Genomic DNA, 26,124 nt, shown 5'->3' with positions numbered 1-26,124 from the left:
GATTTCATCACAATGCTAGTCTTTGAGAGTTTTTTCTTGTAGTTATCCCCAGTTCTGAAACAGAGGTATCCTCTTCCCTCTCTGGTCAAAGATTTGAGGCTTTGTGAAAATATTTGTTTATTCCTTCTTATACAAATCCGTGCTTGTTGAGCCATGAGCCAAAAAACTACTCTTGACATGTTCTGCATAGGATCTGCTTATTCTGCATAGAATCTGCCTGAACAGATGTTTGATGCAGATTGCCAGATCACCTCATAAAACTCTCTGGTAGCTGGAAATCAGCAGTCCTAAATGACCCTGGATCAGAACAGCCTTTGCAGATCTCATAAAAACTTTACCTATTTCTTTTGCTTATAGATAGAGTAATACCTAAGGCTCCGGTCAAAAAGACTTACTAGCTTCTCTCACCATATGAAGATTTTGACAAATCTTCTTTTATTAAGTCTTACATAATCCAGACTTCTCATACAGTGCTAGTAATCTGTCTCTAAGCAACTCTTAAGTGCAGCTTTCCTGTTTTGTTCTCACAGAGGAACTGACTCACAAATTTTACTAGATTCATTGAAAAGTGAATTTGAAGATGTACATGAGAGCACAAGTACTGATTCAGGGACAAAAGGACCATGGGGAAGTGGCTTGCTTTATTTTTCCCATCCCTAAATTCTCTGTTGTACAGTTAGCTAGAAAAAAGAAAATTAAGAAATTATGCTCTGCCTTCCTATTTTTTTCTTTCTTTTATCCCCCCCCCCCCCCCGAAATTTTAATTTGATTTTATTCCACAGCAACACTGTATAAAGCAAAGTTTCTGAAAGCTTTGGGGTTTTGTAAGTCCCTGTTTGAGCATACCTCTAAACAAGGTGTCTGTTCTTATGTTATTTAATCTTTATCTTCCAAATAACCAACAGTACATGTTATTTGCTGATTTTTGTGTTCATGGCAGCCTGGTGTCACCATCATCATACTAATGCTCTGGAGACCAAAGCCTTTACTTTCCATGCCTTTCATAAGGCTTCGAAATTCACAATGAAAGTTGCAAAATAGGAAGCATTGTTTATTACTCTTAAAGTATGCCTCAAGTGAAGAATTGTGTATATCTGTCATCTGATGGGAACCGAGAGTCAGAGAAGCTGATTGGCCTATAAAGGAAACATTTAAGCAGTTGATTGTGCTATCTACCCCTATAACATCCAAAAATAATTTTCTTGTTCTTTTTCTTTTTCACCTGTAACCAGTGATCCTGGCTCTTCATTGTGACTGAGAACAATCAAATAAAGCTCTCTCATGATATCCTTCTCTTTGCATTCCTCTGTCTCTCCTTGTTCTCTACATGTATTTCTATGGAAGTTTTATGGTTAGTATAATGGTAAAGTAGCCAAGAGCTTCAGAGACTTCTGCTCACAGAGTCAGAGGTATCACATCTGAGATTCATCAGCTTTCTCTCTATGGACACCAAATACCTGATGTGAGTATTTGCCTTAACCTAAACTCACATGTTAATTCCATGGTAGAGAAAAAAAGCCACTGAAAAGAAAACTGCTTTTTCAGAATTTTACACAGCCATATGACAGGCAGAAAAAATGGCCCTTCAAGTACTGTGTGCAGTTTTAGGTGCCTCAATATAAGAAGGGTATCAAAATATTAGTGTGTCCAGAGGAAGGTGACCAAGATGGTGAAAGATCTTGAGGGCATGACTTATGGGGAGTGGCTGAGGTCACTTAGTGTGTTCAGCTTAAAGAAGAGAAGGCTGAGGGGTAACCTCATTGCAGTCTACAACTTTCTCAACAGAGGCAATGGAGGGGGAGGTGCTGATATCCTCTCTCTTGTGACCAGTGATAGGACACGAGGAAATGGAATGAAGCTGCGTCAGGAGAAGTTCGGGTTAGACGTTAGAAAAAGTTTCTTCACTGAGAGGGTGGTTGGTCACTAGGACAGGCTCCCCAGGGAAGTGGTCACAGCACCAAGCCTGTCAGAGTTCAAGGAGTGTATGGACAATGCTCTTAGTCATATGGTTTAATTTTAGGCAGTCCTGTGAGGAGCAAGGAGTTGGATTTGATGATCCTTATGGGTCCCTTCCAACTTGAGATATTCTGTGATTCTATGGTGAAAAATAAAAAACCCATCACACAGAATTTTTGCATAGTCATTTGGTCCAAATCTACTTATTCTAAGTGAATACTCTTCTAGCATTTAAATGTCAGTTGATCACCTCTGGAGTGCTTCATTTCTTCTCTCATGTCCACCAGTAGCGTCCACTTACCCTTCCAAAAATACCTTTACCATTGTTATAAATATATATCTAATTTCCCGTGAATGAAATTAGTTGATAGAGAAAAGGAGGTTCTTGCCATTGTTCAATGACATCTGTTCTATGCCTCATCTGGATGGGGCATAATTTACTGTGAGGGGAACAAGATTTGAAGTACTTTTATTTAGGAGACAGTCCCTTCTCATCTTAGGAAGTTTTATTTTGAATTTTGCTGGGTTTGCCTCCTCTCAACCTCTCAAATTTGAGTAACAGGCTCTAAATTTTGTCTGTGAAGATTTGAGCTGATGGAGAAAGCATCTGTAAGTTTTGAAGCAAGTCATAAGAGGTTAACATGAGATGTGAAAAAGATAAACCACCCAACTCCAGTAAAAACTTGTAGGAAGAATTTGAAAAAAAATTGTAGATAAAATATGATTTATTAGATTCAGGTAGCTGATACCTAGTTTTCCAAACGAAAATGTTTTTAACCTAATATTCAGATAAAATTCAAATATTAGTAGTGATAGAAAAGTATTCATATTGTAGTCAGAAGTAGTATGTTACATTTGAGTATATGCTGTGTTTTGAATGTTGTTTATGTTTTAATGTAATATTGTCTTTTATTATGAATAACCCCTGAAACCTGCAAAGCAATAAGGCACAGTCTTTACTGTTCTCTAATTAAGGACAAAAATAGAACATGCCATCTGAAGTGGAAGTTCATTACTCATAAGTGAGCTCTAAAGTATTTGTCATTGGTCAGAAAAAAATGTAGCTGCTGTGCACTCTTGACCCTTCAGCAGTAGGTTACTGCGTAAGTTGTTTATTTGCTGAAAATATTTATGCAAGGGATGGGCGTAGAATAGAGGCTGAACAGAAACTTTGTGGTGGAATAAGGATAAATCTCATTCTTTCTCTAAAGAATTTGTGAAGTAAAAAAATTCAGATTTATTTCATCCTTTCAACCAATCTACAGCTCTCCTTTGCCACCTTCCCCTCCAGTCTTTTTACGCATGCAAACACTACATACCACATTGGGTAATCTTAACAAGGTCTTCATCCTTTATTGACTAGGTATGAATAGCCCTAATGCTAAGCCTAAGGAGAATATTCTGTATTATTTAAAATTCACATACCTTCTACTGTAGCTTGTTAAGCTCCACCTGTAAACTTGGGGGTTTTTTTGCAATCTTCAAACAAACATCACAATGAACTCCTTATTTCTGAGCCCTTTAGAAATCTCAGTAGGATACACAGGAATTTGCCTTTAATTAGAGCTTCTAATAGAAATGTCAGAATTAACAGTTTGTTTAACTGCCATATTTCTCAACAGCAGTCTGTTTTTTATGTTGAAAGACCACGTAAATTAGGCCACATCATCAGAAAAAGAAAGGAACTCCAATGTTACTCTCAGAGTCAACTTAAAACAAGTTGCTGCTTTATTACTTTTTTCTGGGTTTAGGTTGAAGCTGTAACTTTTGGGAAGTAGCAAGAGTGCTAATTACTGCATATTAAATACAAAGTTCCAAATTACCTGCTTGCATTTTTAATAGCAACCCATTTGAAGTGATATACCAGTAATGATCATACTAAAATGTGTATTTAAGTCAAATAATCTAGTACAGATTCAAAAATCAAATGAGCCTTTCTTATAGTAATTTCAAATTGTGTTTATTTAAGTAAGGAGACAGGTCTTAAAAACTACAAGAAAGATGCTTTGTCTCCTGTTTACATTTCTTCTCTATGAGGCCAATTGAAATACTGCCATTTTCCCATTGCAAATAGCGTATTACACTTTAAGAATTTCCATTTCAATAAAGGAGCTGCTTGTGAAAGGAGATAGTGCTCAGTGTGAGGGCAAAGGACACATTCATCCTCTATGGCTACACTGGCTTATTTCCCAGTGGCTACTATGGCGTAGTTCCCATTAGTGGTTGCAGAGGATGGTCACGTAATATAGATACAAATCCACAAGTGGAATTAATCTCATCTAATTTTAGGATGCTACAACATAGATATTTACAGCTGAACCACACATTCTGGTGCTCTCTATAGTCTGTGGAGGAAAATAAGTCCTTTCACGGGGTGATTAATTTCATCCAGTGGAACACTGAAAGTAGGTGAGATGATCCACACCCTAGGAAGGCCTATTTCTCTCCATTGACTGTAGAGACAATCTAGACACCTTAGCTCAGAAATGGACATATGCAGTGTGGACATCTAAGCTTAGACGAGATGAATCCCAATTCAACTGAGAACCTCACTGTTTTGTCTAGAGCTACTTGGACTAACCTTCCATTATTTTTCTCAGATAAGAGCTCCAGTTTCTGGTGCTATGTTTTGAATGAATTTGGTGAAAAAGTATACAACAGACAAGTGCTATGATTGCTACAAGACTGAATTACATGAAAGAAAGCTCTCTGACATGAGCAGATCTCTCTCTGGTATCTCTATAATAAGAGCTCTGGAGGACTAATAGTAAAGGTTATGAAGATAAATGCAAGTGATGATAACCTACTTTATGACAATTTCTCTGAAATAACTGATTGTAACGACTATTGTAATAAACAAAATCGTCTGTATTGATTGTACTGAATGTTACCTATACACAGAGGTGTTTAAGGTCCTATCATGGTACAACCCATGATGGAAATACAAAATAGTTTTGTTTGCTCCTATTAGACGTGCAGTATTTGTGGGCAGATAGAAGTATCTGTCATGGGTCTTTATTCTCTACTGTAGTATTTTTAGTTAAAGAATGGTAAACAGAAGGACCATCTGGAATGAAGTCTGTTTCACCTACTGAATATGAGTAAGTGTCTGAATAGCTGCAACATTGTAAAATAACCTTTTAGTAACCTCTAATGGCAATTCTGGGTTCTCAGTAACTCCTATGAATTAGTGACACCACAGTTCAGGCACTGCAACAGTACTTCATTGCAGGTACCCTGCAATGAATTGTGATTCCATACTAGATTCATTGATCTGGAGGTATAAATATAAACATCTATAGAGAATTAAAGAATTAAATTCATTGGGCCTCTTTTTTTGTTTGTTTGTTTGTCTGTGTGTGTGTGTGCACACGCGTAACAGATGAAACACACCAAAACCACTGAAAAGGGAAAGATAAAAATGCAATGGGATGATCTTACCAGTCAGTTTCTTTAATGAGCATCCATTTCCAAAATACTGCCTTTGAAAGAACTGCAGCTTTGCCTCAAATTTTAAATCTAACATGTCTGACCCCTGAGTTGGGCACAAAATTACCTGCTTGCAAGTGCTTGGGAAGAGGAAGTGTGGTGAAAATAGAATCAAAAGGTGTAAAAAGTAGGTTGGTTAAAGATTAAATGGTGTATTTCAACATTTTCAACAAAGTACGTACTTGACCATATTATACATTAGGAAGCCAAGCTGCTTTGTAAACACTTTTAATCTCATGTAACGTCTTTACTGGTAATGAATCTTTTTAGCTCTTTCATACTGCTTAGTACATTGCACTGCTCAGGTTACCTAAAGCTGAGGTTCATTTCCTTGAAAGCATCTTCTTTTAAATCCATCCAACATCGACAATTTTCATTTTAATAAAAGCTGTTTCTGGCTATCTATGAAGTACAAGACTGAGTAAGGTTATCCTTGCACACAACTTTTGTCATCTTCAAAAATTAATGAAAAGCTAAAATTATTTTTTCTTAAATTTTAAAACATTTTAAAAAATGCACATGATAAAAATATGCAGCTTTAAAGGACACTTTAAAGCAAAATGAGCATGACAGCTTGATTCACAAATTTTGTATTGTTCTGAGAGTCTAAAGAAAACTCTAAGTGGGTATCAATTATATTTGCACCCATTTTAATTTGCTACCTTGCCATAGTTTTAATGTTAGCATCATATCCTAAGGTCTTTCTTCTACCTGCTTGCTAGTCTTCCAGCTCTTTCTCCTCTCACTGTTTGATGTCATCTAGCAGGGAACATAGGGAAATACTCCCATGTTTGCGTAGTTAAGCAAATCATGCACATATTCAGCACTTGTATATTGATAGACATATTAAAATGGGAAAACTTGGAAATACATTATGCTGCATAAAACGTGAATTTTGATGTTGTCAAACTTCTATCACATTGTAAAACCCAGGGAACTTTCATTGCCTAAGAAAAATGGGAGATGTGTCTCAAGAACATTAGCAAATTATGTGCTTTTTTTTGTTGTTGTAGATTAATTTTTATTTATGCATCACACTCCAATTTTCAGTCCAAGCTTCCAGCTTTCACATCTGTAATCCTATCTTATTTTTCCTGGCAATTTATTAGTAGTGTGAAATTGTGGACACAATTCTCTGTGGGTGAAAAATTGCACCTACTAAAGAGTAGGTTTGAGAATCAAGCTTCTATATGCATTGATTACTATAGAGCACAATGTGGTATAATAGGTGAGAATGAACCATGGTTATAAAGATCAAGTCTATTGTAGGTACAAAAGCCTATTTTATGTACATTAAAGAGCCTTGATTATTTAAAGGCATTTGCGCTGTTGGTTATTTTACACAGGTTATTTACACTGTTGATTAAATTGCTTGCAAAGCAGTCAGATTTCCATACACAAGTAGTCTAACAGAAATATTATGCAGCCAGCAATTTGCCAGTTGTCTGTTGACAAAGACAGAGAGTAAGCCACTTACTACTGTTTTTATACAATGAATCATTTTTGTAAAAATGGAGCAGTCTAATGAAGATTCAAATGTATTGCTTTTCCCAATTCAAACAGAAATCCAAGCACTTCATATACTCTGCAAATAAGCCTCATTTGCCACAGTGTATCAACTAACAAGCAATTTCAGTTCTGCATGCAGATTTCAAATAAAATTCTCCAAATTTAAACAGGTAGTTTCATTTTACTTCCATAAACAGAAACTTTCAAAATATTTAGACATCTGTATATAATACTGTTTAAACTGTTTGTTCTAAAATGTAAATAGGTATCTCAGTGTTTGAGTTACCACCTGATGCCTTTCTCATTTAAGGGCAAAACATAAAAAAAAAAAATGGGATAACTAGAGTCAGGAACAATGCTTACACAGCATGTCAGCATCTTTTATTGTGTCTTAATTGTTAGACTACTTAGAGGGGAACTGCGGGTAGACTGGCTCTGCAGGAGAGGTGAAATGCTTGGTCTCAGTGAAGTTACTAGTTGCTTTGCTCAGGGTTTCACTAGGGGTTCTGTGCTCAGCTAACATAATCCAGAGCAGTGCCACTGTGGAGGAAGGTGTCTCAGGCCTAGAAACAAGCACATAAAATGACTAACCTTACAGAAGTGTTCCTGCCCCTTTGCATGCCCCAGTGCTTACCAGGGTACCACATATCAGGCTCATCTATAGGACTGAGCCCTACTAATTTTCTCTTTTACAGCATTCTAGAAATCGATGATTTATTGCCACTATTGCCTCTAAAAATGTGTAGGATCTTTTGAACATCTGGTATGCACTATTGTTGCAGAACACTTCAGGTTGATTGTCTTCCCCGCTCACCACTGTCACCACACCATGCCATTTCCACCTGTGTGGTGCATGTCTGGTTTGTTGCATGTAGCGCACACATCTGTTATATTGCATATTTAGTTATTTGAATTATTACAAGCTGCAAATGTTTTCTAATAGGTAAGTATTTATATCTAAAATGATATTCTCTTTTTTGCACTATATATTTAGAATGTAGTCCAGCTCTCTGTGAAGTTAATGGAAACTGGATCAGGTCCTGATCATCAACATCTTTTTCATGTGCCAGTTGGCAGAAATATTAAAGATAATCAGATATCAACCATATTTATATATTAGTGAACTGGAAAAGATTTATGGTATATTAAGAAAATAAATTTAGAAAGGAGTAGAAATTTTGTGTTTAATTTGATCTACATCCAAAAGAAAAAGATCTATCATCTGAAAAAAATTGTGTACTCAAAATTACTAATTTTATAATTCTCTCTTTCCCAGCGTGCTTTCTGTAATTTACTGTACATTGTGAGAAATCATTCTTTCAGTTTCATAAGGTCTTTCACACAGCATGAGAGAATACAAAGACTTTGAAAAGTGGTTATAGGATATGCGAAACATGATTGCAAGCCCACAGAAATTGGCACAAGCATTCAGACATAGATATAATGCTTGAAACTGCTTTTGAATCAGTAATGGAAATTGACTGGATTATTAATTGAATGTGCCTTTTTTTTGAAGAAAGTTATATACATCCAGCAGTTCATTTTAAATATAGGGAACTTGCTTCACTTTCATGACACTACTGTAGTCTTTGGCAAAATTTGCACTGAAATAGAGAGCGCTATATTTTCAACCAATATATATAGTATGTATGACATACATAAATGTAGTGTATATATAGCATATATAGAGTATATATAGTGTGTATAGAGAGAGAGTATGTATTTGTCCCCAGAAGGATTAGCTCATGGGTAAAGTAATTTTTATTTTAAGATCAATTAATAACTTGTAAGAAATAACAGTATCTACTGTTAAGGATATGCATTTCCACTCGTAAAACCATAGGCCTCCACAAAGTGATGGAGAATGAAATACACTTGCTAAGCAATGAAATTTCAGTTAAACACAGCATGTAGACAGAATTGCATTCCTGCCTAGCTAATCAATTAAACACATGCCAAAGTTAAGTAGATGCTCTAGTATTTTGCTGAGTCAAGGTCCATGGAAAGAATTACTGCTCTGGTTGAATAGCAAGTTGTTTCTTGGCAAGGGTTGAATTGCAGTTCAACTGTCTGAAAACTTAGACACTGTCTTTTTAAAAAGAGATTAGGTCACATCTTTTTTTTTTTTTTTTGTGAGAAAGAACAGACGTGTGGTCTTTTGTTTCAGAAAAAAGTAATCAATAGACACCCATGTTTTTTTCAACACATTACATACTGATTAGTTGTTGCTGTTCGCTGTAGACAATGCTAGTGATTAAGCCAAAGTATACAGTCTTTTTTCTATTTATGTATGTAATACATATGTATAAAATATAATATCCATTATAGCATTCGTTTATCTAATTTCAGATATATTAGCATAGGATATCAGAAATTATAAAGGATAGCTGGAATCTTTTTATCATAACTTGAACTGTGAAAAAACACATTATGAACTCTGTGCCCTACAGGAAGAAAAATATACTGATAGCTGCTGCATATGCAGCGAGGAAATGAACTTGAGCATTGTCATCAAGAGACTGTGGCCATGTGCTCAGCTTGACTTTTCATTTTTCAGAATGAGGATAAAGGAATTTGTGTATTCATGATTTATTATCAGGATTCTTCAGATCCTGCCACCAAACGACCACGTGGTTCTCTGACCACACTAAATCTACCTTTTAGAGATATTTGTGTACCTTGGGATTTGTTCATTTTGTGGGTAATGGGTGGTATGTGTAATTGAAAGATTGAAAGCTGGTTTACTCTGTGCTGTTCTGTGTGTATGTGTAACCCTACTTCAGAAGGTTGCATGGTTTATGTATTATTGACTTACAGTCCTAGAAACAGCATTAAAATGGCTTAAAGAGGAAGAAAATTCTGCCTGAAAAAGTTAAAAAGAGGATTTTGGAAAATGTAAATAATCAGCCTTTATTCCTTTTTATTAAAAAAAAAAAATCCCACAAGAGTACTCTGGCTTGTGCTTTCAGGGTCAAATCAGGAGAGCAAAGGTTTTCTGAAATGTATGTATTCTAGTATATTTATTTTTCAATTATTCTTTTTCATTTTTAAAAGTAAAATTATTCCTGCTCATTTCTTGTTCTTGGATTTTGTAAAGCAGCAACAAACCATATAATGCACTGTATATTTTTGAGAGGGAAATACTTAGATGTCTAGCTTCAGAAAATTTATCACTGTATTATTGAAGTAAGATGTACATTTTCCATCAACCCAGGGTTTGTGTGTATGTATTTCAATTAACCTTACCTAAGCTACTAGCAATAAAGGTAGAATATCACGATTAAAATTTGAAGTCTGTGTCAATATTTGTAGTAATTTGTGCACAAAATTGAGTAGGGTGAGAGATCCTGGATTTCTAGGTCAATTCATGCAACATGTATGATTTTACAAACATCTGTAATGGTGGTGCTTCTTTATTGTGCGCAAATATAAAGCTGTCTTTTAACAGAATCAAGAAATAGGTGTTATATCTCTCTCATTGAGATTGCAGGTCAAAGTCAACACGATACTGTTTTTGATATGCAAGCCGGTTTCAGAGGTGCCTGTCTGTATCTACAGCCAGTACAACTTGTGGCCTTCATGGAGGGCTGCTACAGCTGTTTGAAGGACAGTGACACAAACATGGGCCACTGAAACGAACCAGGCTAAAACTAACCTATTTTTCAGGTCTATTTTAAACCAGGTCACATCTGAGATTGATTGATCAATCTATCTGTATGTGTATTGAATATACATAAGAAGAAGCATGTATGTGTTTGTATGTATTTTATGATACAGGAATATAGCTGTATACCTTTTCGTATACCTTTTCATATACCTATATGAAAAGTTCTATGTTAGAAGAGAAGCACTATCAGCTTCCACAGAAATATTGAGAATGGAAAAGCCCTCAGCATCTCTGGAAATAGTTTAGGGCCTAGAAGATTTGTCTTGCTCTGAAAATTCTCTAGTAACAGTAGTGATTTTTAAGGTAATACTTTTTAGTCATTCTTAACGTATCACTTGGCTAGTAGAATCCCTCTGTGGATCATCATGAAAATGAATTCTTTTATAAACCCCCAAAACTAATGTAAATCATCTACCAGAAGAAAATGGCTTTTATCCTAACTGTTTGTGCTTTGCAACAGCATAGAAACAGCTATCTGAACAGTGTTGTTTTCAATGTATCTGTTGCTTATTTGCTTTGATACTGTGGTTGCTACATTTCAGTAGAGTCTATAGAAGAAAATCTCATTTGTTGCTGCCTAAGAAATACTTAATTTACTTTTTAATGAAGTTCATTACTAAAGACGTTGTATGATACAGTATTGCTGGGAGCTGGAACCTGACCCCACTTCGCCTTTTCTTTCTTCACATATTTGCTTTTATCATGTCAGTTTTACTCAAGTGACACTGAAATATGGAGATTTTTCCGATCTTTTTTTCTATTTTATCCTTCCAGAAGGATCTTATCAGTTGCAAGGCCTAGATTGTGAATGCGAGCTTTGATGTTAACAGCCCCAGTGCCTTTCTTTTTTATTTGGGGCATTAAGTTCAATTACATATTCAAAGTATCTGTTCAGTGCTTTTGCTAGAATTTTTCAATAATTAAAATAACTGAGCTTTTTTTAAAGTACTTTTTCCTCAGTGTTTCAATCTTAGTAGAGATGTGACTCAGACCAAATCCTGTTCTTTCTGTTAGTTTCACTGATTTCTCATCTCTGTATTGGTGTTCACAGACCAATGTAGCATGTTTCAAAAGCAGTACTTTAAGAAGTTGCCTGAAAACGTATCAGCCAGAAGAACATTTACTGTCTTTTTTTTTTTGGTGCTGAATAAAATTATACACTGATAAAGAACTGCAATTTAGAAATTCTTACCCCATGAAAAATATATTAAGTTCACCCTGATGTTTACTGACCAATGTAATGAGAAGCAAGCTATGTCTTTCAGTGTTTCAAAGCTGTTGTGCTTTATGGAAAAACAACAATTGCTTCGTATGTTTTAAGAGATGGAAAAAAACCCCGAACATCAAAATTATTTTAACTGAATGGCCACATATAGGTCCAGATTTAAAAACTGCATTTGTCCACTAAACCTTTTAACAGGATTTTTGTGATCCACTCACAGAGGTCCTTTAACACGATAAGATAGCTTATTTTAAAAAGAAATTTCAAAGCAGATGGAAGAGCTGTGTTTCTGCAGATAGTCTGTTTCCACTTCAAGCTCTCCAAGCAAACTCAAAGCCTAGCCAGCTTGCCTCCAAAGTCCCCGGTTGGGAAAATAAGATCTTGAAAAGATTATGTCTCCTTGTTGTTATAGACAGACTGATATTTTTTAGACTTAGAAAAATCATTAAGCTTCATTTAAATCCTTCAGGAAGATAAAAAGAACACAGGGACAAAGGAGAAATAGTCACAGGAAAAACAAAGAAACAGAGGTGGCAGTCCCACTTAAGAGTAGTGGTGCTGGTAGAATAGGCACCAAAGTCTGAAACAAAGGATTTTCAAAAATTACTGTTGCTGTTGCTGCTGGCAATGGGCTTGACCTTTATTTGCTCATATTTTTCCATGCTATATCTTTACAAATGTTTTCCAACCTTTGCTACTTCTTCTAGACTTTTGAAAATCACCATGTTTCTGGCTTTTATGTATTATAAACTTTTTCAACCACATACAATTTTAAAATGTGTTTGATTTTTACCTGTCTCAGGCCAAGAGTCAAACAAACAGCCACACTTCCATTAAATAGTATCATGTTCAATAAATAGTTCTTTGGCAATCAGTATAAGTACTATACTGTTGACAGGGTAGAAGAATCTCACCATAAATGAACAGGGTTAGAATATGCAGAAAGGCTGAAAGACGCTTGAGATCAGACTGTTCTGAGAAAAATTAGAGATGAGTCAGAAGTGGAACATTCCACTGATACCCACGAGTCCCAATTTCATTGAGTCAGTCAGAACAAGTACCTGAACATGAATTCCATGTTTCATCTTGCTTTCGAAAAAACCCAAAATCCTACCGATGACGTTTCACAAAGCCAAACCCCTGACTTCCTCAGCTTATTTTCCATGAAAAAACTATAATGTGGAAACTACTGTTATGTCTAGCATAAGCAGGTGAATATACAATTGTAACCAATAAGTCAGGAAGCCAGACATGCAACACAGAAGTGAAAGTATTTTGAAAAGATGAGATAATACATTCAGCAACTTCTTAATTGAAATGCAATGGTTTTGTCTCTACAGAACAAGAGCTGCTCAGCTAATACACCATGAATTAATCTGACTACCCATCCTATGATATTGTATGAGTCCTTTCCATTTCTTTAGAGTGATTATTTTCAGTAAGTTGCTGTAAGTTCTACAGAAATTTCATCTCAGCCCAAATCAGCACTTCTGTATTTTGAGGGAGTATAGGGGGTTAAAATTATCTTGGCAGGAGAGTACAAAGAAAGTGCTGTTTGGCTTTTATCCCAAGGATGTGCGGTGGCATCAACAGGGAAGGAGGCAACGGCAACAGCTTTTAGGACATCGAAAGTGCCAGCATTAGAAACAGCAGCAGCGTGAGCAGACTGTACTGATGGTGTTTCTTTCTTGCTCTGCCATTAGAAAGTTGACATGTGCCAACAGTTATCACAAAGTGGAATCCAAATTACCATAGTTATTTCAAATCCTAAGTTTCAGGAAAGAGTTGCCCAGTATTGACAGAGACTGGAACACATCTTTCTGGTTACTAAGTCAGAGCCTCAGCCATTCTGGATCAACACAGCAGCAGGGACTTCAGTGGAATGACATCAGTTCATGCCAGCTAGAGATCTGGCCTCATGCTGTATGATCACCTACTCTAACACCCTCCAAAGACACAAACTAGGTCCTCTTCCAGTGACAATCAGAGAATAACATGGTAACAGCTAAAGAGTTAAATCTAACTCTCTGCCTTAAGTATAAGACTTCAAGTTGTGAAAGGCAAAGAGGAAAAGGTATGGAGTTGGCTACTACCTTCTAGGATGAGAGCTAAAATAAATAGGGAACATCCTCTTCCTGTGGAAAGTTTTGTGTAAAAAAGTGATAACTATCTTGGTTGCCATTTTGTTTGAAAACAAAATCCTTAAAATCTTGGGGAGGGTTGTTGCAATTAAAAAATAATTTTTATTTGCTAAACATTGCTTAGCTCTCCCCTGAAGAGTCTTGAGAAAATTGTCTTTGATTAATGATTTTGAAAAAAAAAAAAATTAATGCTATTCTTTTGCCATTTTAAAAAAGTTTGATTAAAATTTTCTCACCAGTTGTCTTATAAACTTTTATGACTACCCTTAATCTACAGGATGCTTAGGTAAATACATACAGAGACAGCCAAGATACTGCAGTTTAACTAGGTCTCTCACAGAAGACTGCATACTTTAACTTGTAGCAAAGAAAACCCAGGTAATTTGCTTTAGTTCTTTAACTCTTAGTTAATGCATGGTAACTCAGCCAGGCAAAAAACCTACATCTCTGAGCCCATGTCTTTTTGCATGTAAGTGCTATCACCAGTGAAATTACTTTTGTGATTAGACTCATTCCCTTCAGTGATCTGCATAAGCTGTGGAAGAAGTCAGTGCACAAAACTCTTCATATATATTTAGTTTCCTCATGCAGTCAACTATGTATGTTGATAGTTTGGCACCAGTCAAATGAGTGGAATTTGAATAAGAAAACACAGCACTGCAAAAATATAAAGAACGTTTTGGAAGGAGGAAGATTTGCAATTCTGTGATGGTACTATTCATATAACTTTCTTAACCATTAATCCATTGCTAGGATTATATTCTTTCTACCAGACCCAAGTGTCCAAGATTTTTGTCACAGGTGAAGGATGAAGTAATGAAACAGCTAAAATCAGCATCCTGTTGGGTGACAGATCTGCCTGTTATAAAGTAGCTTCTGCAATAACCTGTAATGTAGTCAGTGGTTGTGGATGAAGTTTTAAAATTGGCAGGCTTATGTGAAATGCTCAAATATCAGCAAAGTCAAAATATTTTTATAGTCCCTCTAAACATCATTGGAATCATACACTTTGTATGGCTAACAAGAATTATTCTGACACCATAAACTTTTTTCATAAAAATATTTCTGTAGCATTTGTAAAACTTTTCAGTGTATATTAATTTTAGGTCAGAAATGATAGCTGAAGATGCAGTTGATATGTATTGGCAATATTTGTGGCAAATACTTGTTACTGGTGTCTTGGTCCTTGGATTTTTTTTTGGCTTCTTCACATATGCACATGTGCACACATGCGTGCGCACACACACTGGAAGTTCAGGTATTACCTGCATAAGATATGATCTCAGCCTACTGGTGAACATAGTCAATAACAATTCTTTTTTTCTCCCACCTCTCCTCTCTTCAAATAGAGGAGGAAAAAAAAAAAGAAAAAGAAAAATCCCTGTAGTCAAAATGTTGGCAGGCCTGTTTGTGATTACGTTTTGTTGAATACCTGTAAGATTAACACAGTAGTAAGTAGGTGACAAGTAAAACTTTTATTTGGACTGGTGGGCTCCCATTTTAAGCCACTTGTAATTCAAGAATTTAAACATTTCTAAATCTTTCTGCAGAGACTAGCTGCAAAGCTGTCATTATGAGAGTAATGAGTGTTTTTGCATTATTCAGTGCCCCCTCCAATCTCACCTATTAGTAACTCAGAAAAGAGAAGGGAGATATAATAAGCCTTAGGCTTATGTTCAAGTCTGTTCCCAACAAAAGTCTTTCAGTATTTAAAAGAAAATGCAAGAATAATAGAGGAATAAAACAAAAGCAGATTGTAGTGCAGCAGCACATCTCAAAAACCTTGCTTAGTCACTTTAATAAAATTCAGCACAGGTTCAATACAAAGGGTTCCCTTGCCCAGATGAATTAGCCTTTCATATGGGTTTGGAAAGTGGGAAGGGGGCAGGGCAGTTAGCACACAACAACAGCAGGAAAAATATAAGAAAGATCCTATTCATAAGCAGTGGTGATTGGAGAGAGTGAGACTTTAGTGCTCAATGATGTTTTGGTTCAGAATTCAAGAGAAAACTCTAACCAGGTCCAGACTTATGTTGTAACCTGGGCACTTTTTTGGAACTGTAGTAAGTTGATGAAGAAACTGAAGTCACCCATTGCTAATGCAATTATAGAAGATTTAGCATGAGAGATGATATATTTGGATAGTCTTGATATCATTTCATCATCTAACTTTATTTATTCTGTTATTTCCACAAAGAATACTGTACATGCAGACAGTCCCACTTAAAAAAATGTAAGGAAATCATGTCTGGCTGACCTTTTTCTTACCTACTCTCAAGACACAAGAATTTGACGCAAATATCACATTTGCACTAACCAAATCAACACTAAATGCTCTGTGAAGTGGATTGAATGTGTTTTTGTAGCTGAATACAGCTTTCTTTGAGTTTCTTTTGGGGGGCACACTGCCTTTGGCTAGACTGAGCACAAGGCTTGATGTTTGCCAGGGTATTTTGTGATTCTGAAGTTCCCTCTGAAGACAGTGTCTAGTCTGTCCACTTCTAAGCAAACAAAATAAAAAACCAGGACACACTACATTAAAAGCATGAAAGTAGCCCACCTCTGAAACAGAGAAAAGTTTACATGGAGTTGGCTGCTGCAACAGCCTTCCTGTGATGTTTGGAATATGAATGTGAGTTTAACAGGATAACTATTTTACTTCCTCAAAAAATGGGTAATTGTAACTGACGTTACACAAAAGTCTCTAGAGCCATTTTAGCCTGGAAACTTACCTTAGAGACAGTGGTCCTTTGTGATTTCATACTCACTACATTACACCGATTCCTCTAGTGCTGCATCGGAAACGGCATTCAAGAACTAGAGTAACAGGAACGTACACACTGAACAGCATTCCTCTGAGTAGTGGTGACCCCCGCCTAGTGTATGTCTGTCCAGGCTGTCAACACTTCTGGTTGTCTTTCAGATCAAAAAAGAGGCACGTAGGAGGGTCAAACACTGAATGAAGAAAAATACCCTGGGGAGTTGTGCTCCTAAATGGATGTGCTGTGCATTTGTATAGCTTTGCTACATGTGATATAGGAAAGTTTGACATCCCAACCAGTGCTAAGAGGGCAGGGCTTGGGGAGGAGGAGAGGAATTTATCAGATGTGGCCCTTTCTTTCTCAATCAGCATAAATCTATGCCTGAATTTTTTGATCTGACAGCCTCCTTTAGTAAGTATGTAAGATTTCTAATAAAGTGAGACCAAAAATGTACACTTGGGTGTTAGCTGTCAAACTGCACTGATTCCCCTCACATATAATTTGAATATAATTTTGTGGGCCAACTGATGCCATTAGTTGTGCCAACACGACTGGTCTTAGGTTGTTGCCTTAGTAATATCAGCATGATGACTCATTATAACGGACATACCCTTATTAAAGGCATGTATCTTTTATTTTCAAACAGACTGAAAATTAGTGAAACCACAGTTGTGTGGTAAGCTTACCAGATATTGCTAAATACTTACTATTTAGGATAGGACTGTATTTTTGGTAGCCAAGAGTAATTAAGTAGGTACCTGTCTGACTCTGTTGGTTTTTCAATACACTTTTACAGGCTAGAAGTACCTCACAGAAACAAAGAAGGAACCTTTGGTTATGTATTCATGGACAACTGAACCTACTCCAGATTTCCAAAAAGTGCAAAGTGCTTTACAAGTATCTGTATGTAAAGGTCTCCAGCTTCCTGATAACTGAAGTCACTGCTTTAGCTCAGCCCTTTAGGCTGGAATCCTGGCATTATACATAATGCCATATAGACAGACATAAAATGTAGCCAATACTCACATCCTGACCAGCAGGTCTCCCGAGTGTAGTTTGTTCATGAGCAAATCATTCCTGGAAGCCAAAAATAAGTAGATCAGCTGCCCTGTAAAACTCTACTTATGCCAACCAGATCTTTAAATACCCCAAACTCTACATGTCACCTGAAAATACTGGCCTGTCATCAGAAGGTAGCAGGGTCACAAGCAGCAGGAGCTTCAAGTGTGAGGGAAATCCCAATGAAGATTTTTTTTTACAGAAAAGGGAAAACTACACAAGTATAAAAGTGAGGTGAAGGCTATGGCAGCCTTTCCCTCGCAAGCAATAAGATGCCAATAGCTTACCAGTAGCATTATCCCAGCCCACCCCTAGTCCACAGCCAATACTGTTTATGAGTGACAATTCTTAAAATCTTCTGCTCACCCAGAATAGCAGACACATGAGAACTGAAATGTTTGCAAATAGTAGTGTTGGCTGTTAGCATTCAGAGAATTATTATTTTCCCCTTCCAGCAAATTAAAGAACATTGTACTTTGGAAAATCTGGTTTGCCCAAGAATGGTGTTGTGGCATTTCTGTACTGGTTGTGTGAGAGTGATTTAATTATAGCAATTTGCACTCACAGTCTTTTGGTCAATGTAGTAAGCACTGAAATGATACATCTTACTTGGAAGCCTAAAACCTTCCAAGGCATGTGAAGAGCAATCATAGATTACCACTCCCCTTATTCAAACCAACCAGGAATCTGTCAGATAAGCCACAAAAAAGTATAGGTGGCTGTTTCAGGTGGATCTTTGTCCACACTGCTGTGTTCACTGAACAAGCAGGACTTTTTTAGTATAGGCACCACTGTGCATTGAGTCGTCTAATAGCATCTGGACCAGCAGTGCTTCATGCCCACAAGGTCAAAAAGCACATGTGGCTACTGTGTGGCTGCCTTGTCATTTAGTTCACAGTAGCTGCAACTTATGCATCATGTTTGGACATCAAAGAAGGTCTCCCTACTATTTTTAGGAGATACATTGGACATAGTAAGGTCAGCAGGCTGATGAGATTGTCATGCAATTCTCTTTCTCTCTAGATTAAAATACACGATCTAGGTGCAATGAATCTGGATAAGGTGCAACATTGTTGTTTTGATCAAAGTGAGGTTTTAAGATGCAGCTTCCCAGGTCATGTTTCTGCTGTTGCATTCAATGTATGAATAAAATTTTGAACCACTTCTTTAACCAGTATTGATACATTAAGGATATCTTCAAATTTGCATCACCGTTTGTCATCAACAAAAATTACTCTTTTTTTCACTGCTCTGGCACCTCTCCAGTTAGGAAAATACAAGCCTAATGTGATATTTTATAACACCGTAAATGCTACTAGCATCATTACACACAGAACCTTTCATTTCACTTGTTAACCCCAATCAAATTCTCATATTTTAACAATTACTATGGGTCAGTAACAATCGGTGAGTATTGCGATTTTCATTATGAACCTCATACTTGTGTGCTAAGCACAAATATTTTTCGACTAATTACATTCTAGAATTATAAACACATTTAGGATTAATATTAAGTGGTACCAGTTACATTGTGATCTCCGCACAAAGAATGTTACATTTTCATAATGTGTCATATTTATCCAAAGATGAGGCTAAACAATTAAAAAATGTATACATTGCTAAGAGGGTATAGAAGAACCTATTTATGAAATGGTTAAAATGGAGCAAATGGTGTGGATTTGGAATATTCTGACACGTGGATTGAGTTTCACATTTCCTTAGAGGCATTAGCATAATAAGGTAAAGCTGAGAAAGTATTTATATTGTTCAAAAGTTACAGTTCATCTCCTGGTGATCCAAAACAGAGATTAATCTTCATTGTCTTTCTTACTCAAAGACAAGAAGACTCACAGAGGAGTAGTAACTTGCTAGTCAGTGACTAACACCAATACTGTCTTGTAAGTATTTACACATATACATATGTTTGACATTCATGTATTTGAATATGATCAAGGATTAATTAATTCAAAATTTTCCATTTGGTTTTTTGGGAGGTTGGCTTACATTATGTTTTCATCCCTGAAGGATTTCAGTATTTTATCCCTGATTCACACAAGAGTGACATGATACTTGATAGACTATTATACTAGGAGGTAGGCTGGAGCACAAAGCTACCTGAAGCTGCTTGAGGAAGCCTATAGTAAAATAATTAGTTAGCATGACATAACATTCTGTTTTAATACATGTTTCTGTAGATAATCCTTTTGCATGTTAGTTCAAGTTCAGAGAGCTTTTCTCAGAGCTGTTGTTGTTCCTAGTTCTTTCAAAGAGGATGTGTACTGAATATTCCATCAAAGACTGAGTCCTGAAGCTCATTTGTTGAAAGTATAAAAAGACGAAGCATCTGCATTACATCAGGAAATACGTACAATCTTTATTAATGGGAGTATGGCCATTTGAACCTGAGTGTAGGGAGAAACAGGAACTCTGATGAAGCAATATGGATTTGGGCAATAGTCACAGAATTATAGAGCTCTTAGAAGAAATCTTAATCCAACTCACTGAACTGAAGCAGGCTCACATGCACCTGGACTATCCACATTTGTTGTTTGCCTAGCCTTTTCTTAAAAACATTTGGACAAGAATGATTCTACCTTGTCGCTAAGTAACCCGTTCCAGCATTACACAGCCCTAATAACTGTTTCCACATGTAGTTCCATTAATATAACTAGGAACCTGTACTCGAAGATGTGTTTGAAATAGGTAGCAAAGCAAGTCATGGAGTCTCAAATGATTTTAAGAAAAACGTATTTCTTATAGTCAGTTGCTTCTTGGGTCCTAATGAAAATGCCTGGACAACAATAGCAGCTTTTGCCTTCAGTTTACCTAGTATAAAGGAAATGCAGTAATGAGGAAGCAAATTAGTTGTACTGTAATTCTGCAATTTGGTGAGGAAATTTTACAGCTTAGGCTTTTTTTTTACTTTTATTTTTTCTTTTTTTTTTTTCCCATAGAATTACCATCTTTTCAGGTTGTTTTATGGAGATAGCATTCATAACATTTGTTTTTTAAAATGGTGCCAGATTTTCCATCTTGAAATGGAGATCTAGCTAGATTTCTAACTGTTTAGTAAATTTGGGGTTTAATTTAAAAGGTTTTTTTTCCCAAAGTGTTCTTATTAATCACATGCTAGACTCTTCTAGCACGTCTCCAACTTTCTTCGTGTAGCTCAAATATGCTAAAATATCCAGGTAAAGAGATTAGCACCTAAATTGTACCGAACAAGGAAAATTTTATGGAAAACTGTGAAAGATTATAATCTCAAGCGTTATCCCATTTGTCCCAAATACTGTGTGTGGTACAGTAAGTTCAGATTTTACTTTCTGGTTAAAAACATTAAAAAAATAAGAACTTGTGCATTTTTTTAATTAAAAGTATATGTGGCATTTCTTAATAAAAGCAGATTTTTGTGAATTATTTTAATACCGTCAAAGCCTGTATTTTATAAGAAATTGTTTTGAACCGTTCCCAGTTAATGTTACCATGAACTAATATTGAAAGAATATCTGGTAAGATATAGCAGCAACAGTGTCCCGTCTGTTACCTCAACAGCAGATTTTTGTAGGCAGTAACGCTTGTTAAATTGAGCAATGGAAATGATGGATCTGCAGGCTCAAGGAGGTTAATGTTGACAATGAGCAATTATTATTTTTGACAAGAATACCAAAGGGTTTCAAGATGACTTTTCTAACTTAAAGCAGATTATGACTTGACTTTTATTACTAACTGTCAAACATAGCTGTCAAGCATATAAAAGTGTGATATAAAGGAAGATCATTTTATTATAGTAAGAGACAAAGCAGAGATCGAATGATGACCTTTCTTGTGGGTTTTTTTCAGTTACCCACAGGAAGAAGGAGGCAGAGTCCTCAGCATCTTAAAAAGGGAAATGGGGGGAGAAAACCTCCGGGAGAGGACACTTTCCTACAGATAAAAAAACCTGACAGCAAAAAGCACAATATGATTTTAATGAAGTCAACATATGTGGATGTCTGTGGGTACTGGTGTGTGACTTCCGTGTCTTTCTTGTAGATATAATGTGATAGTATGGGGGTGGGACAGTGCACCTCAACAACCTTCCAGGGAGCAGTTCTCTGGCTGACTGATAATCACAGCTACAAGTGACTTTTTTGTTTGGTCTGTAGCCGAGAGATTTCCCCCTCTGGTCTGTTGGTATGTGTTGTAATCATGATCTTAGAGATGCTGGTCTTTGTCAGAGCTATTATTCAAACCACACTTCTCTGATGAAAGACAGAAAATATTTACTAGAGGCAGCTCTATCTCTCATTTGTTTTATGTGTGGCTGTGACAATAGCTGGTAAGTTTTGTTTCTGCTGAGAAGTAACAACCTTCTCTCTTGTCCAGGGCTCAAGCGGTTTTTTGGCTCCTTATTTATCATGTTCACTGAAACAGCAAAGGCAGTCCTGATCAAAAGACTTGAACTGAAATAACCCAGAACTTCATGAAGGTTTGAATCTAGAACAAAATTTCATTGCTGACCTTAGCTGTAGAAGGGGGGCAAGTAGAATCAAACACTTATTAAAACAGCTTTTGCAGATATTACAAAGCAAAGAGAAACTTCGCTGCTTTGCTACTTGCTCAACTTATCTTTACATGGAAGGGAAGTCATCTGCACTCTTCTGTGGGTGAATCTGACCAAGTAAAAGATGCAGGAAGTCAGGGACATAGAGCATAACATAAAAGAGTATTAGAACTTCTTTGAATGGATAAAATGTTTAAATTTGTTGTGCCAGAGATTGCGCTGACACCTTTTGATTCTGTTCCTTTACTCTGCTGGAGACCCCAAATCTCTTGGGGGGTTTTTTCTGCAAACAAATGGAAAAAACAGTCTATAAAAAAATCCTTTCACATAATTATTGATTTTTCTGACATTTAAAGAGGCATTTCCTAACTATGGAAAATAAAACTAAATCGGCAAAGCAAGCTGAGAAAACAAAGATGGTGTCTTATAGCCCTAAACATTTATAGTGAGTCTGAGTTTTTCAAAATTGTGAGAGTTAATATAATGTGTACTGAAGATGCCAAACTCTCCATGAATGCTTTTTGGAGAAAATCAAGGCATTTTCACATTGGCTGAATTTATGATGAAAGTAGAGCAGGTATATTGTGGTAAAGAGCAACATGCCCAAAGTTTATTTATTTACTGCTATAATTTTCTGATAGTTCTTTCATCTACAGATGCATAGTACCTCAGACTTCCCTCAACTGTTCTTTCAGATATGTTATGTAGCAACTGATCATAGTAGGATCCTTTAAACCCACACATACACCATACATAAACCTGTTTGCTCAGTCTAGGCCCAGAGGAGCTAGGGGGATCTGCAGAGCCAATTTCTTCTCATTTATCCTGAGTGATAAGGTCAGTTTAGCTTCTGCCATAAGTTACAGCAACACTAGATAATTCTCATTAGGACCATTACAGTAGTCTCTGTGAGACCCTCTGTCTCTCAGAAACTGTAGCTGCTGAGAACATAAATGGAACCAGTTGCGCCAGGGTTCCTACCAGATTAAAAAAGTTCAGTGTGAGAGGAATGCCAGGAGGTGCATTGCCTGATATTACCAAGATGATGTTTGAAAGCATTCATGAACTGCGCAAAAAAATCTGCTTTTATAACACTGTCAGCTAATAAATGTCTGTTACATTCCTTGCATGCTGATTTCTACATCTAGTCCCTCCTTGCAAAGGATGCTCAGCACTGTCCTCTACAGCCTTTGCCTCGTCTTTAGTTTGCTTATCCATCTTCTCTGGTAGCTCTATGAAAGTATACTATGCAGTCTGGAATGTGTAGTATAACCATATTTTCAACAGCCAGATGGTGTTTAAAAATCCAGTTCAGAAGGGTTCAACATTTTTTAGAGGGTTACATGGTTTCCAAACATAACAGCTAGAGGTAAGAAGCTGTCTGTTGCTCATTGACCTGCAATGAAAAGTGTTCTGTCTTTCAGTATGGAAGATGGTCGGATATCTTTAGTGCTTCCTAGACACCATAGCGATGATCTTGCAGGCCTCAAAGACATCAGTGATCATCTGCTTGGAAGTTTCTGGTTGAAACAGAAAACTTAAATAATATTTTTAAGTTTTTCCATCTCTTGTCATGTGGATCATATTCTTGCTACGCAGAACAGGCTTCAGATGTCTCAGTGTCATCTTTCTCCTTTTTTTTAGGACTGTGCAGAGGGCTGTCAACAAGCTTCAATTGTGCACAGAGGAAAACAGCAAGGACTAAACTGAGAGGGTTCAGAAGAGTATGGTCTCACATTAGATGAAGGCAGAATCATGCAATGGTTTGTCTCTACCTCATGCAGGTAAGTGGAGGAAGAATGAACTTTTGCTGCAGTTCCTGGGTAAAACAACATACTTTATTCTGTCTTTGTATAGTAAAAAGTATTTAAGGCTTACAGATCAGACAGGCTCTGGAGAGTTTTATTATAGGTAGTTCTGAATTCCTGATTATGCTAAAGATCCTTTCAAGAAGGCATCCCACTTGGTAAAACTAAATGGAAGAAATTCCCCAACTGAACTCTGTGGTCTTTTTTACCTTTGCCCATTAGTACACTTCATAAAAAAGTGGTAGAACATTAGATAAATCCCTTAGATTTTGATACAATAACATTTCCTGTCTCTTTCTTTCAGCATACATCCATGTGCGTGTGCACATGCACACCCAGACACACACACACATATCTGTCTATTTATAATCTTCGGCGGAAGCTCATGTATAGGGGAAATTCTGGGAATAATTAAGAAAAGGATACTGCATGCTCCAGCAGACGGAATACATCTTTTTCATTTAAAGCAGGTTTTTTTTTTTCTTTACCACCAACTTGCTGCAATTAGGAGGTTGTTGGAGAGATATCAATTGAGATTTGGGAACTGTTTTCTGGAAATGTTTTGAATTAAAATCTAATTGGTAGCTTTCTTTGATAACTATTTTATTGTTGGGTGCAGCTAAATGGAAATCAACCACAAAGGGAACTCAATTTTGTTTGTCATTAATTTTAACTTGATTTCACAAATGATTTACATATACGATATTTTCCCTATTTGTTCTGTACCATTCTTGAACTCCTGTTAGCAGCACTTAGACTGATGTAGTGTCATTTTCCCGTTTATTTATGTTACTTTAAAATACTCTGCATTACCTCAAGTATAGGTATCAGCAAAATGGTGAAGAAGCAGTAAGTGGACCAAAGTGAAACTTCCTGCAGTTTATGAAAAACTATGGAATTAGCAGCCCCGAGGACTAAATTTCATTTTTTTTACCTAAGACATATTTGAGTGTTGTGGTCGAAGGAAAGCAGACCTACACTGCAAATATATGATCACAGCAAAGCAAAATTTTGAAAAGATCAAATTACATAGAACCACATCAAAAGTCAAAGGTCAGATACACAGTCAAGTTACCCCAGTTAAACATGTTACCAGGGGGACATCAACTGAACCATGGCCATGTGTGATCACTAAGCAAATGTAAATGTGAGCTATTTCAATGTACCATGTGAAAAAGGTGAAAGATACCTGTAAATAAGTATTAGAAAGATTAATGAATAAGTTTAGGAAGGGAAGATGGGGTACAAGGATCACAGCAGAGATGTAATTTTACTAACAATGAATACCAAATAACCTGGGCATGCAGGACCCAAGCCAAAGCACACTTGACCAAGTCCAATTGACTCTATGGACTTTGGACTATGCCCATGGAATGTAAGAGAAAAGAGCCATTTGGGGAGGCCAAAATCCTTACAAGGGAGACATAGTTGATATTTGTCTGGAATTAATTAAGACTGTCATTAGTACCAGACAAAGGCAGGTATATAAGGGTTTGCTCATTGTGGAAGCACAAATAACGCTTTTTCTCTTGAAAACTGAGTTAACAGGCAAACATACAATAGCAGTTTCTTTGAGTATTTGCAGCTGAAATACAGTTCTAGTTAGCAACAAAGAGGAGGATAACATCTCGCTAAATCACTGTATGGGAGCCTAGCATCTCCTCTCTTCTCATTGATTTAGGAGTAAAATGGAGTTCACCTAATGGGGCATGACAACTGCAGAGATGTAGCTTTCCCGTGAGTCCCTAAGCAGAATCACAGTACTGCTGCCCAGGACACTCCACCAATACAGGAAAGTTGGCAGGAAGCTGAGATGACACTGTGCATTGCAGTTTCTTAAGTACCAAAACAGCCACACCTACCCTGCCTCAGTATTGTGCATGGTGCTGCCTGAAAGCCTGTTTATAGTTGTAGTTTGGTTCCTGCTGTCATAAACTTTTGGCTCTGCAAGACATCCATTCATGTTAG

At 36.6% G+C, this 26,124-nt stretch overlaps 1 long non-coding RNA gene across 1 annotated transcript in view; it reads left to right on the top strand.

Annotated features, from left to right (window-relative positions):
* Positions 1-23,998: 23,998 nt before the first annotated feature.
* The window catches only part of LOC128152739 (uncharacterized), a 73,731-nt gene continuing 71,605 nt past the window's right edge, over positions 23,999-26,124 (top strand). The window contains exon 1 of the long non-coding RNA XR_008238743.1: positions 23,999-24,132. This is a non-coding gene — a long non-coding RNA (uncharacterized LOC128152739). The remainder of the gene's footprint in view (positions 24,133-26,124) is intronic.

The sequence above is a fragment of the Harpia harpyja genome, chromosome 16 (assembly GCF_026419915.1).
Source record: "Harpia harpyja isolate bHarHar1 chromosome 16, bHarHar1 primary haplotype, whole genome shotgun sequence".
Lineage (NCBI taxonomy): Eukaryota > Metazoa > Chordata > Aves > Accipitriformes > Accipitridae > Harpia > Harpia harpyja.
The sequence above is the reverse complement of the archived record's forward strand: the minus strand, read 5'-3'. Positions and strand labels throughout refer to the sequence as shown.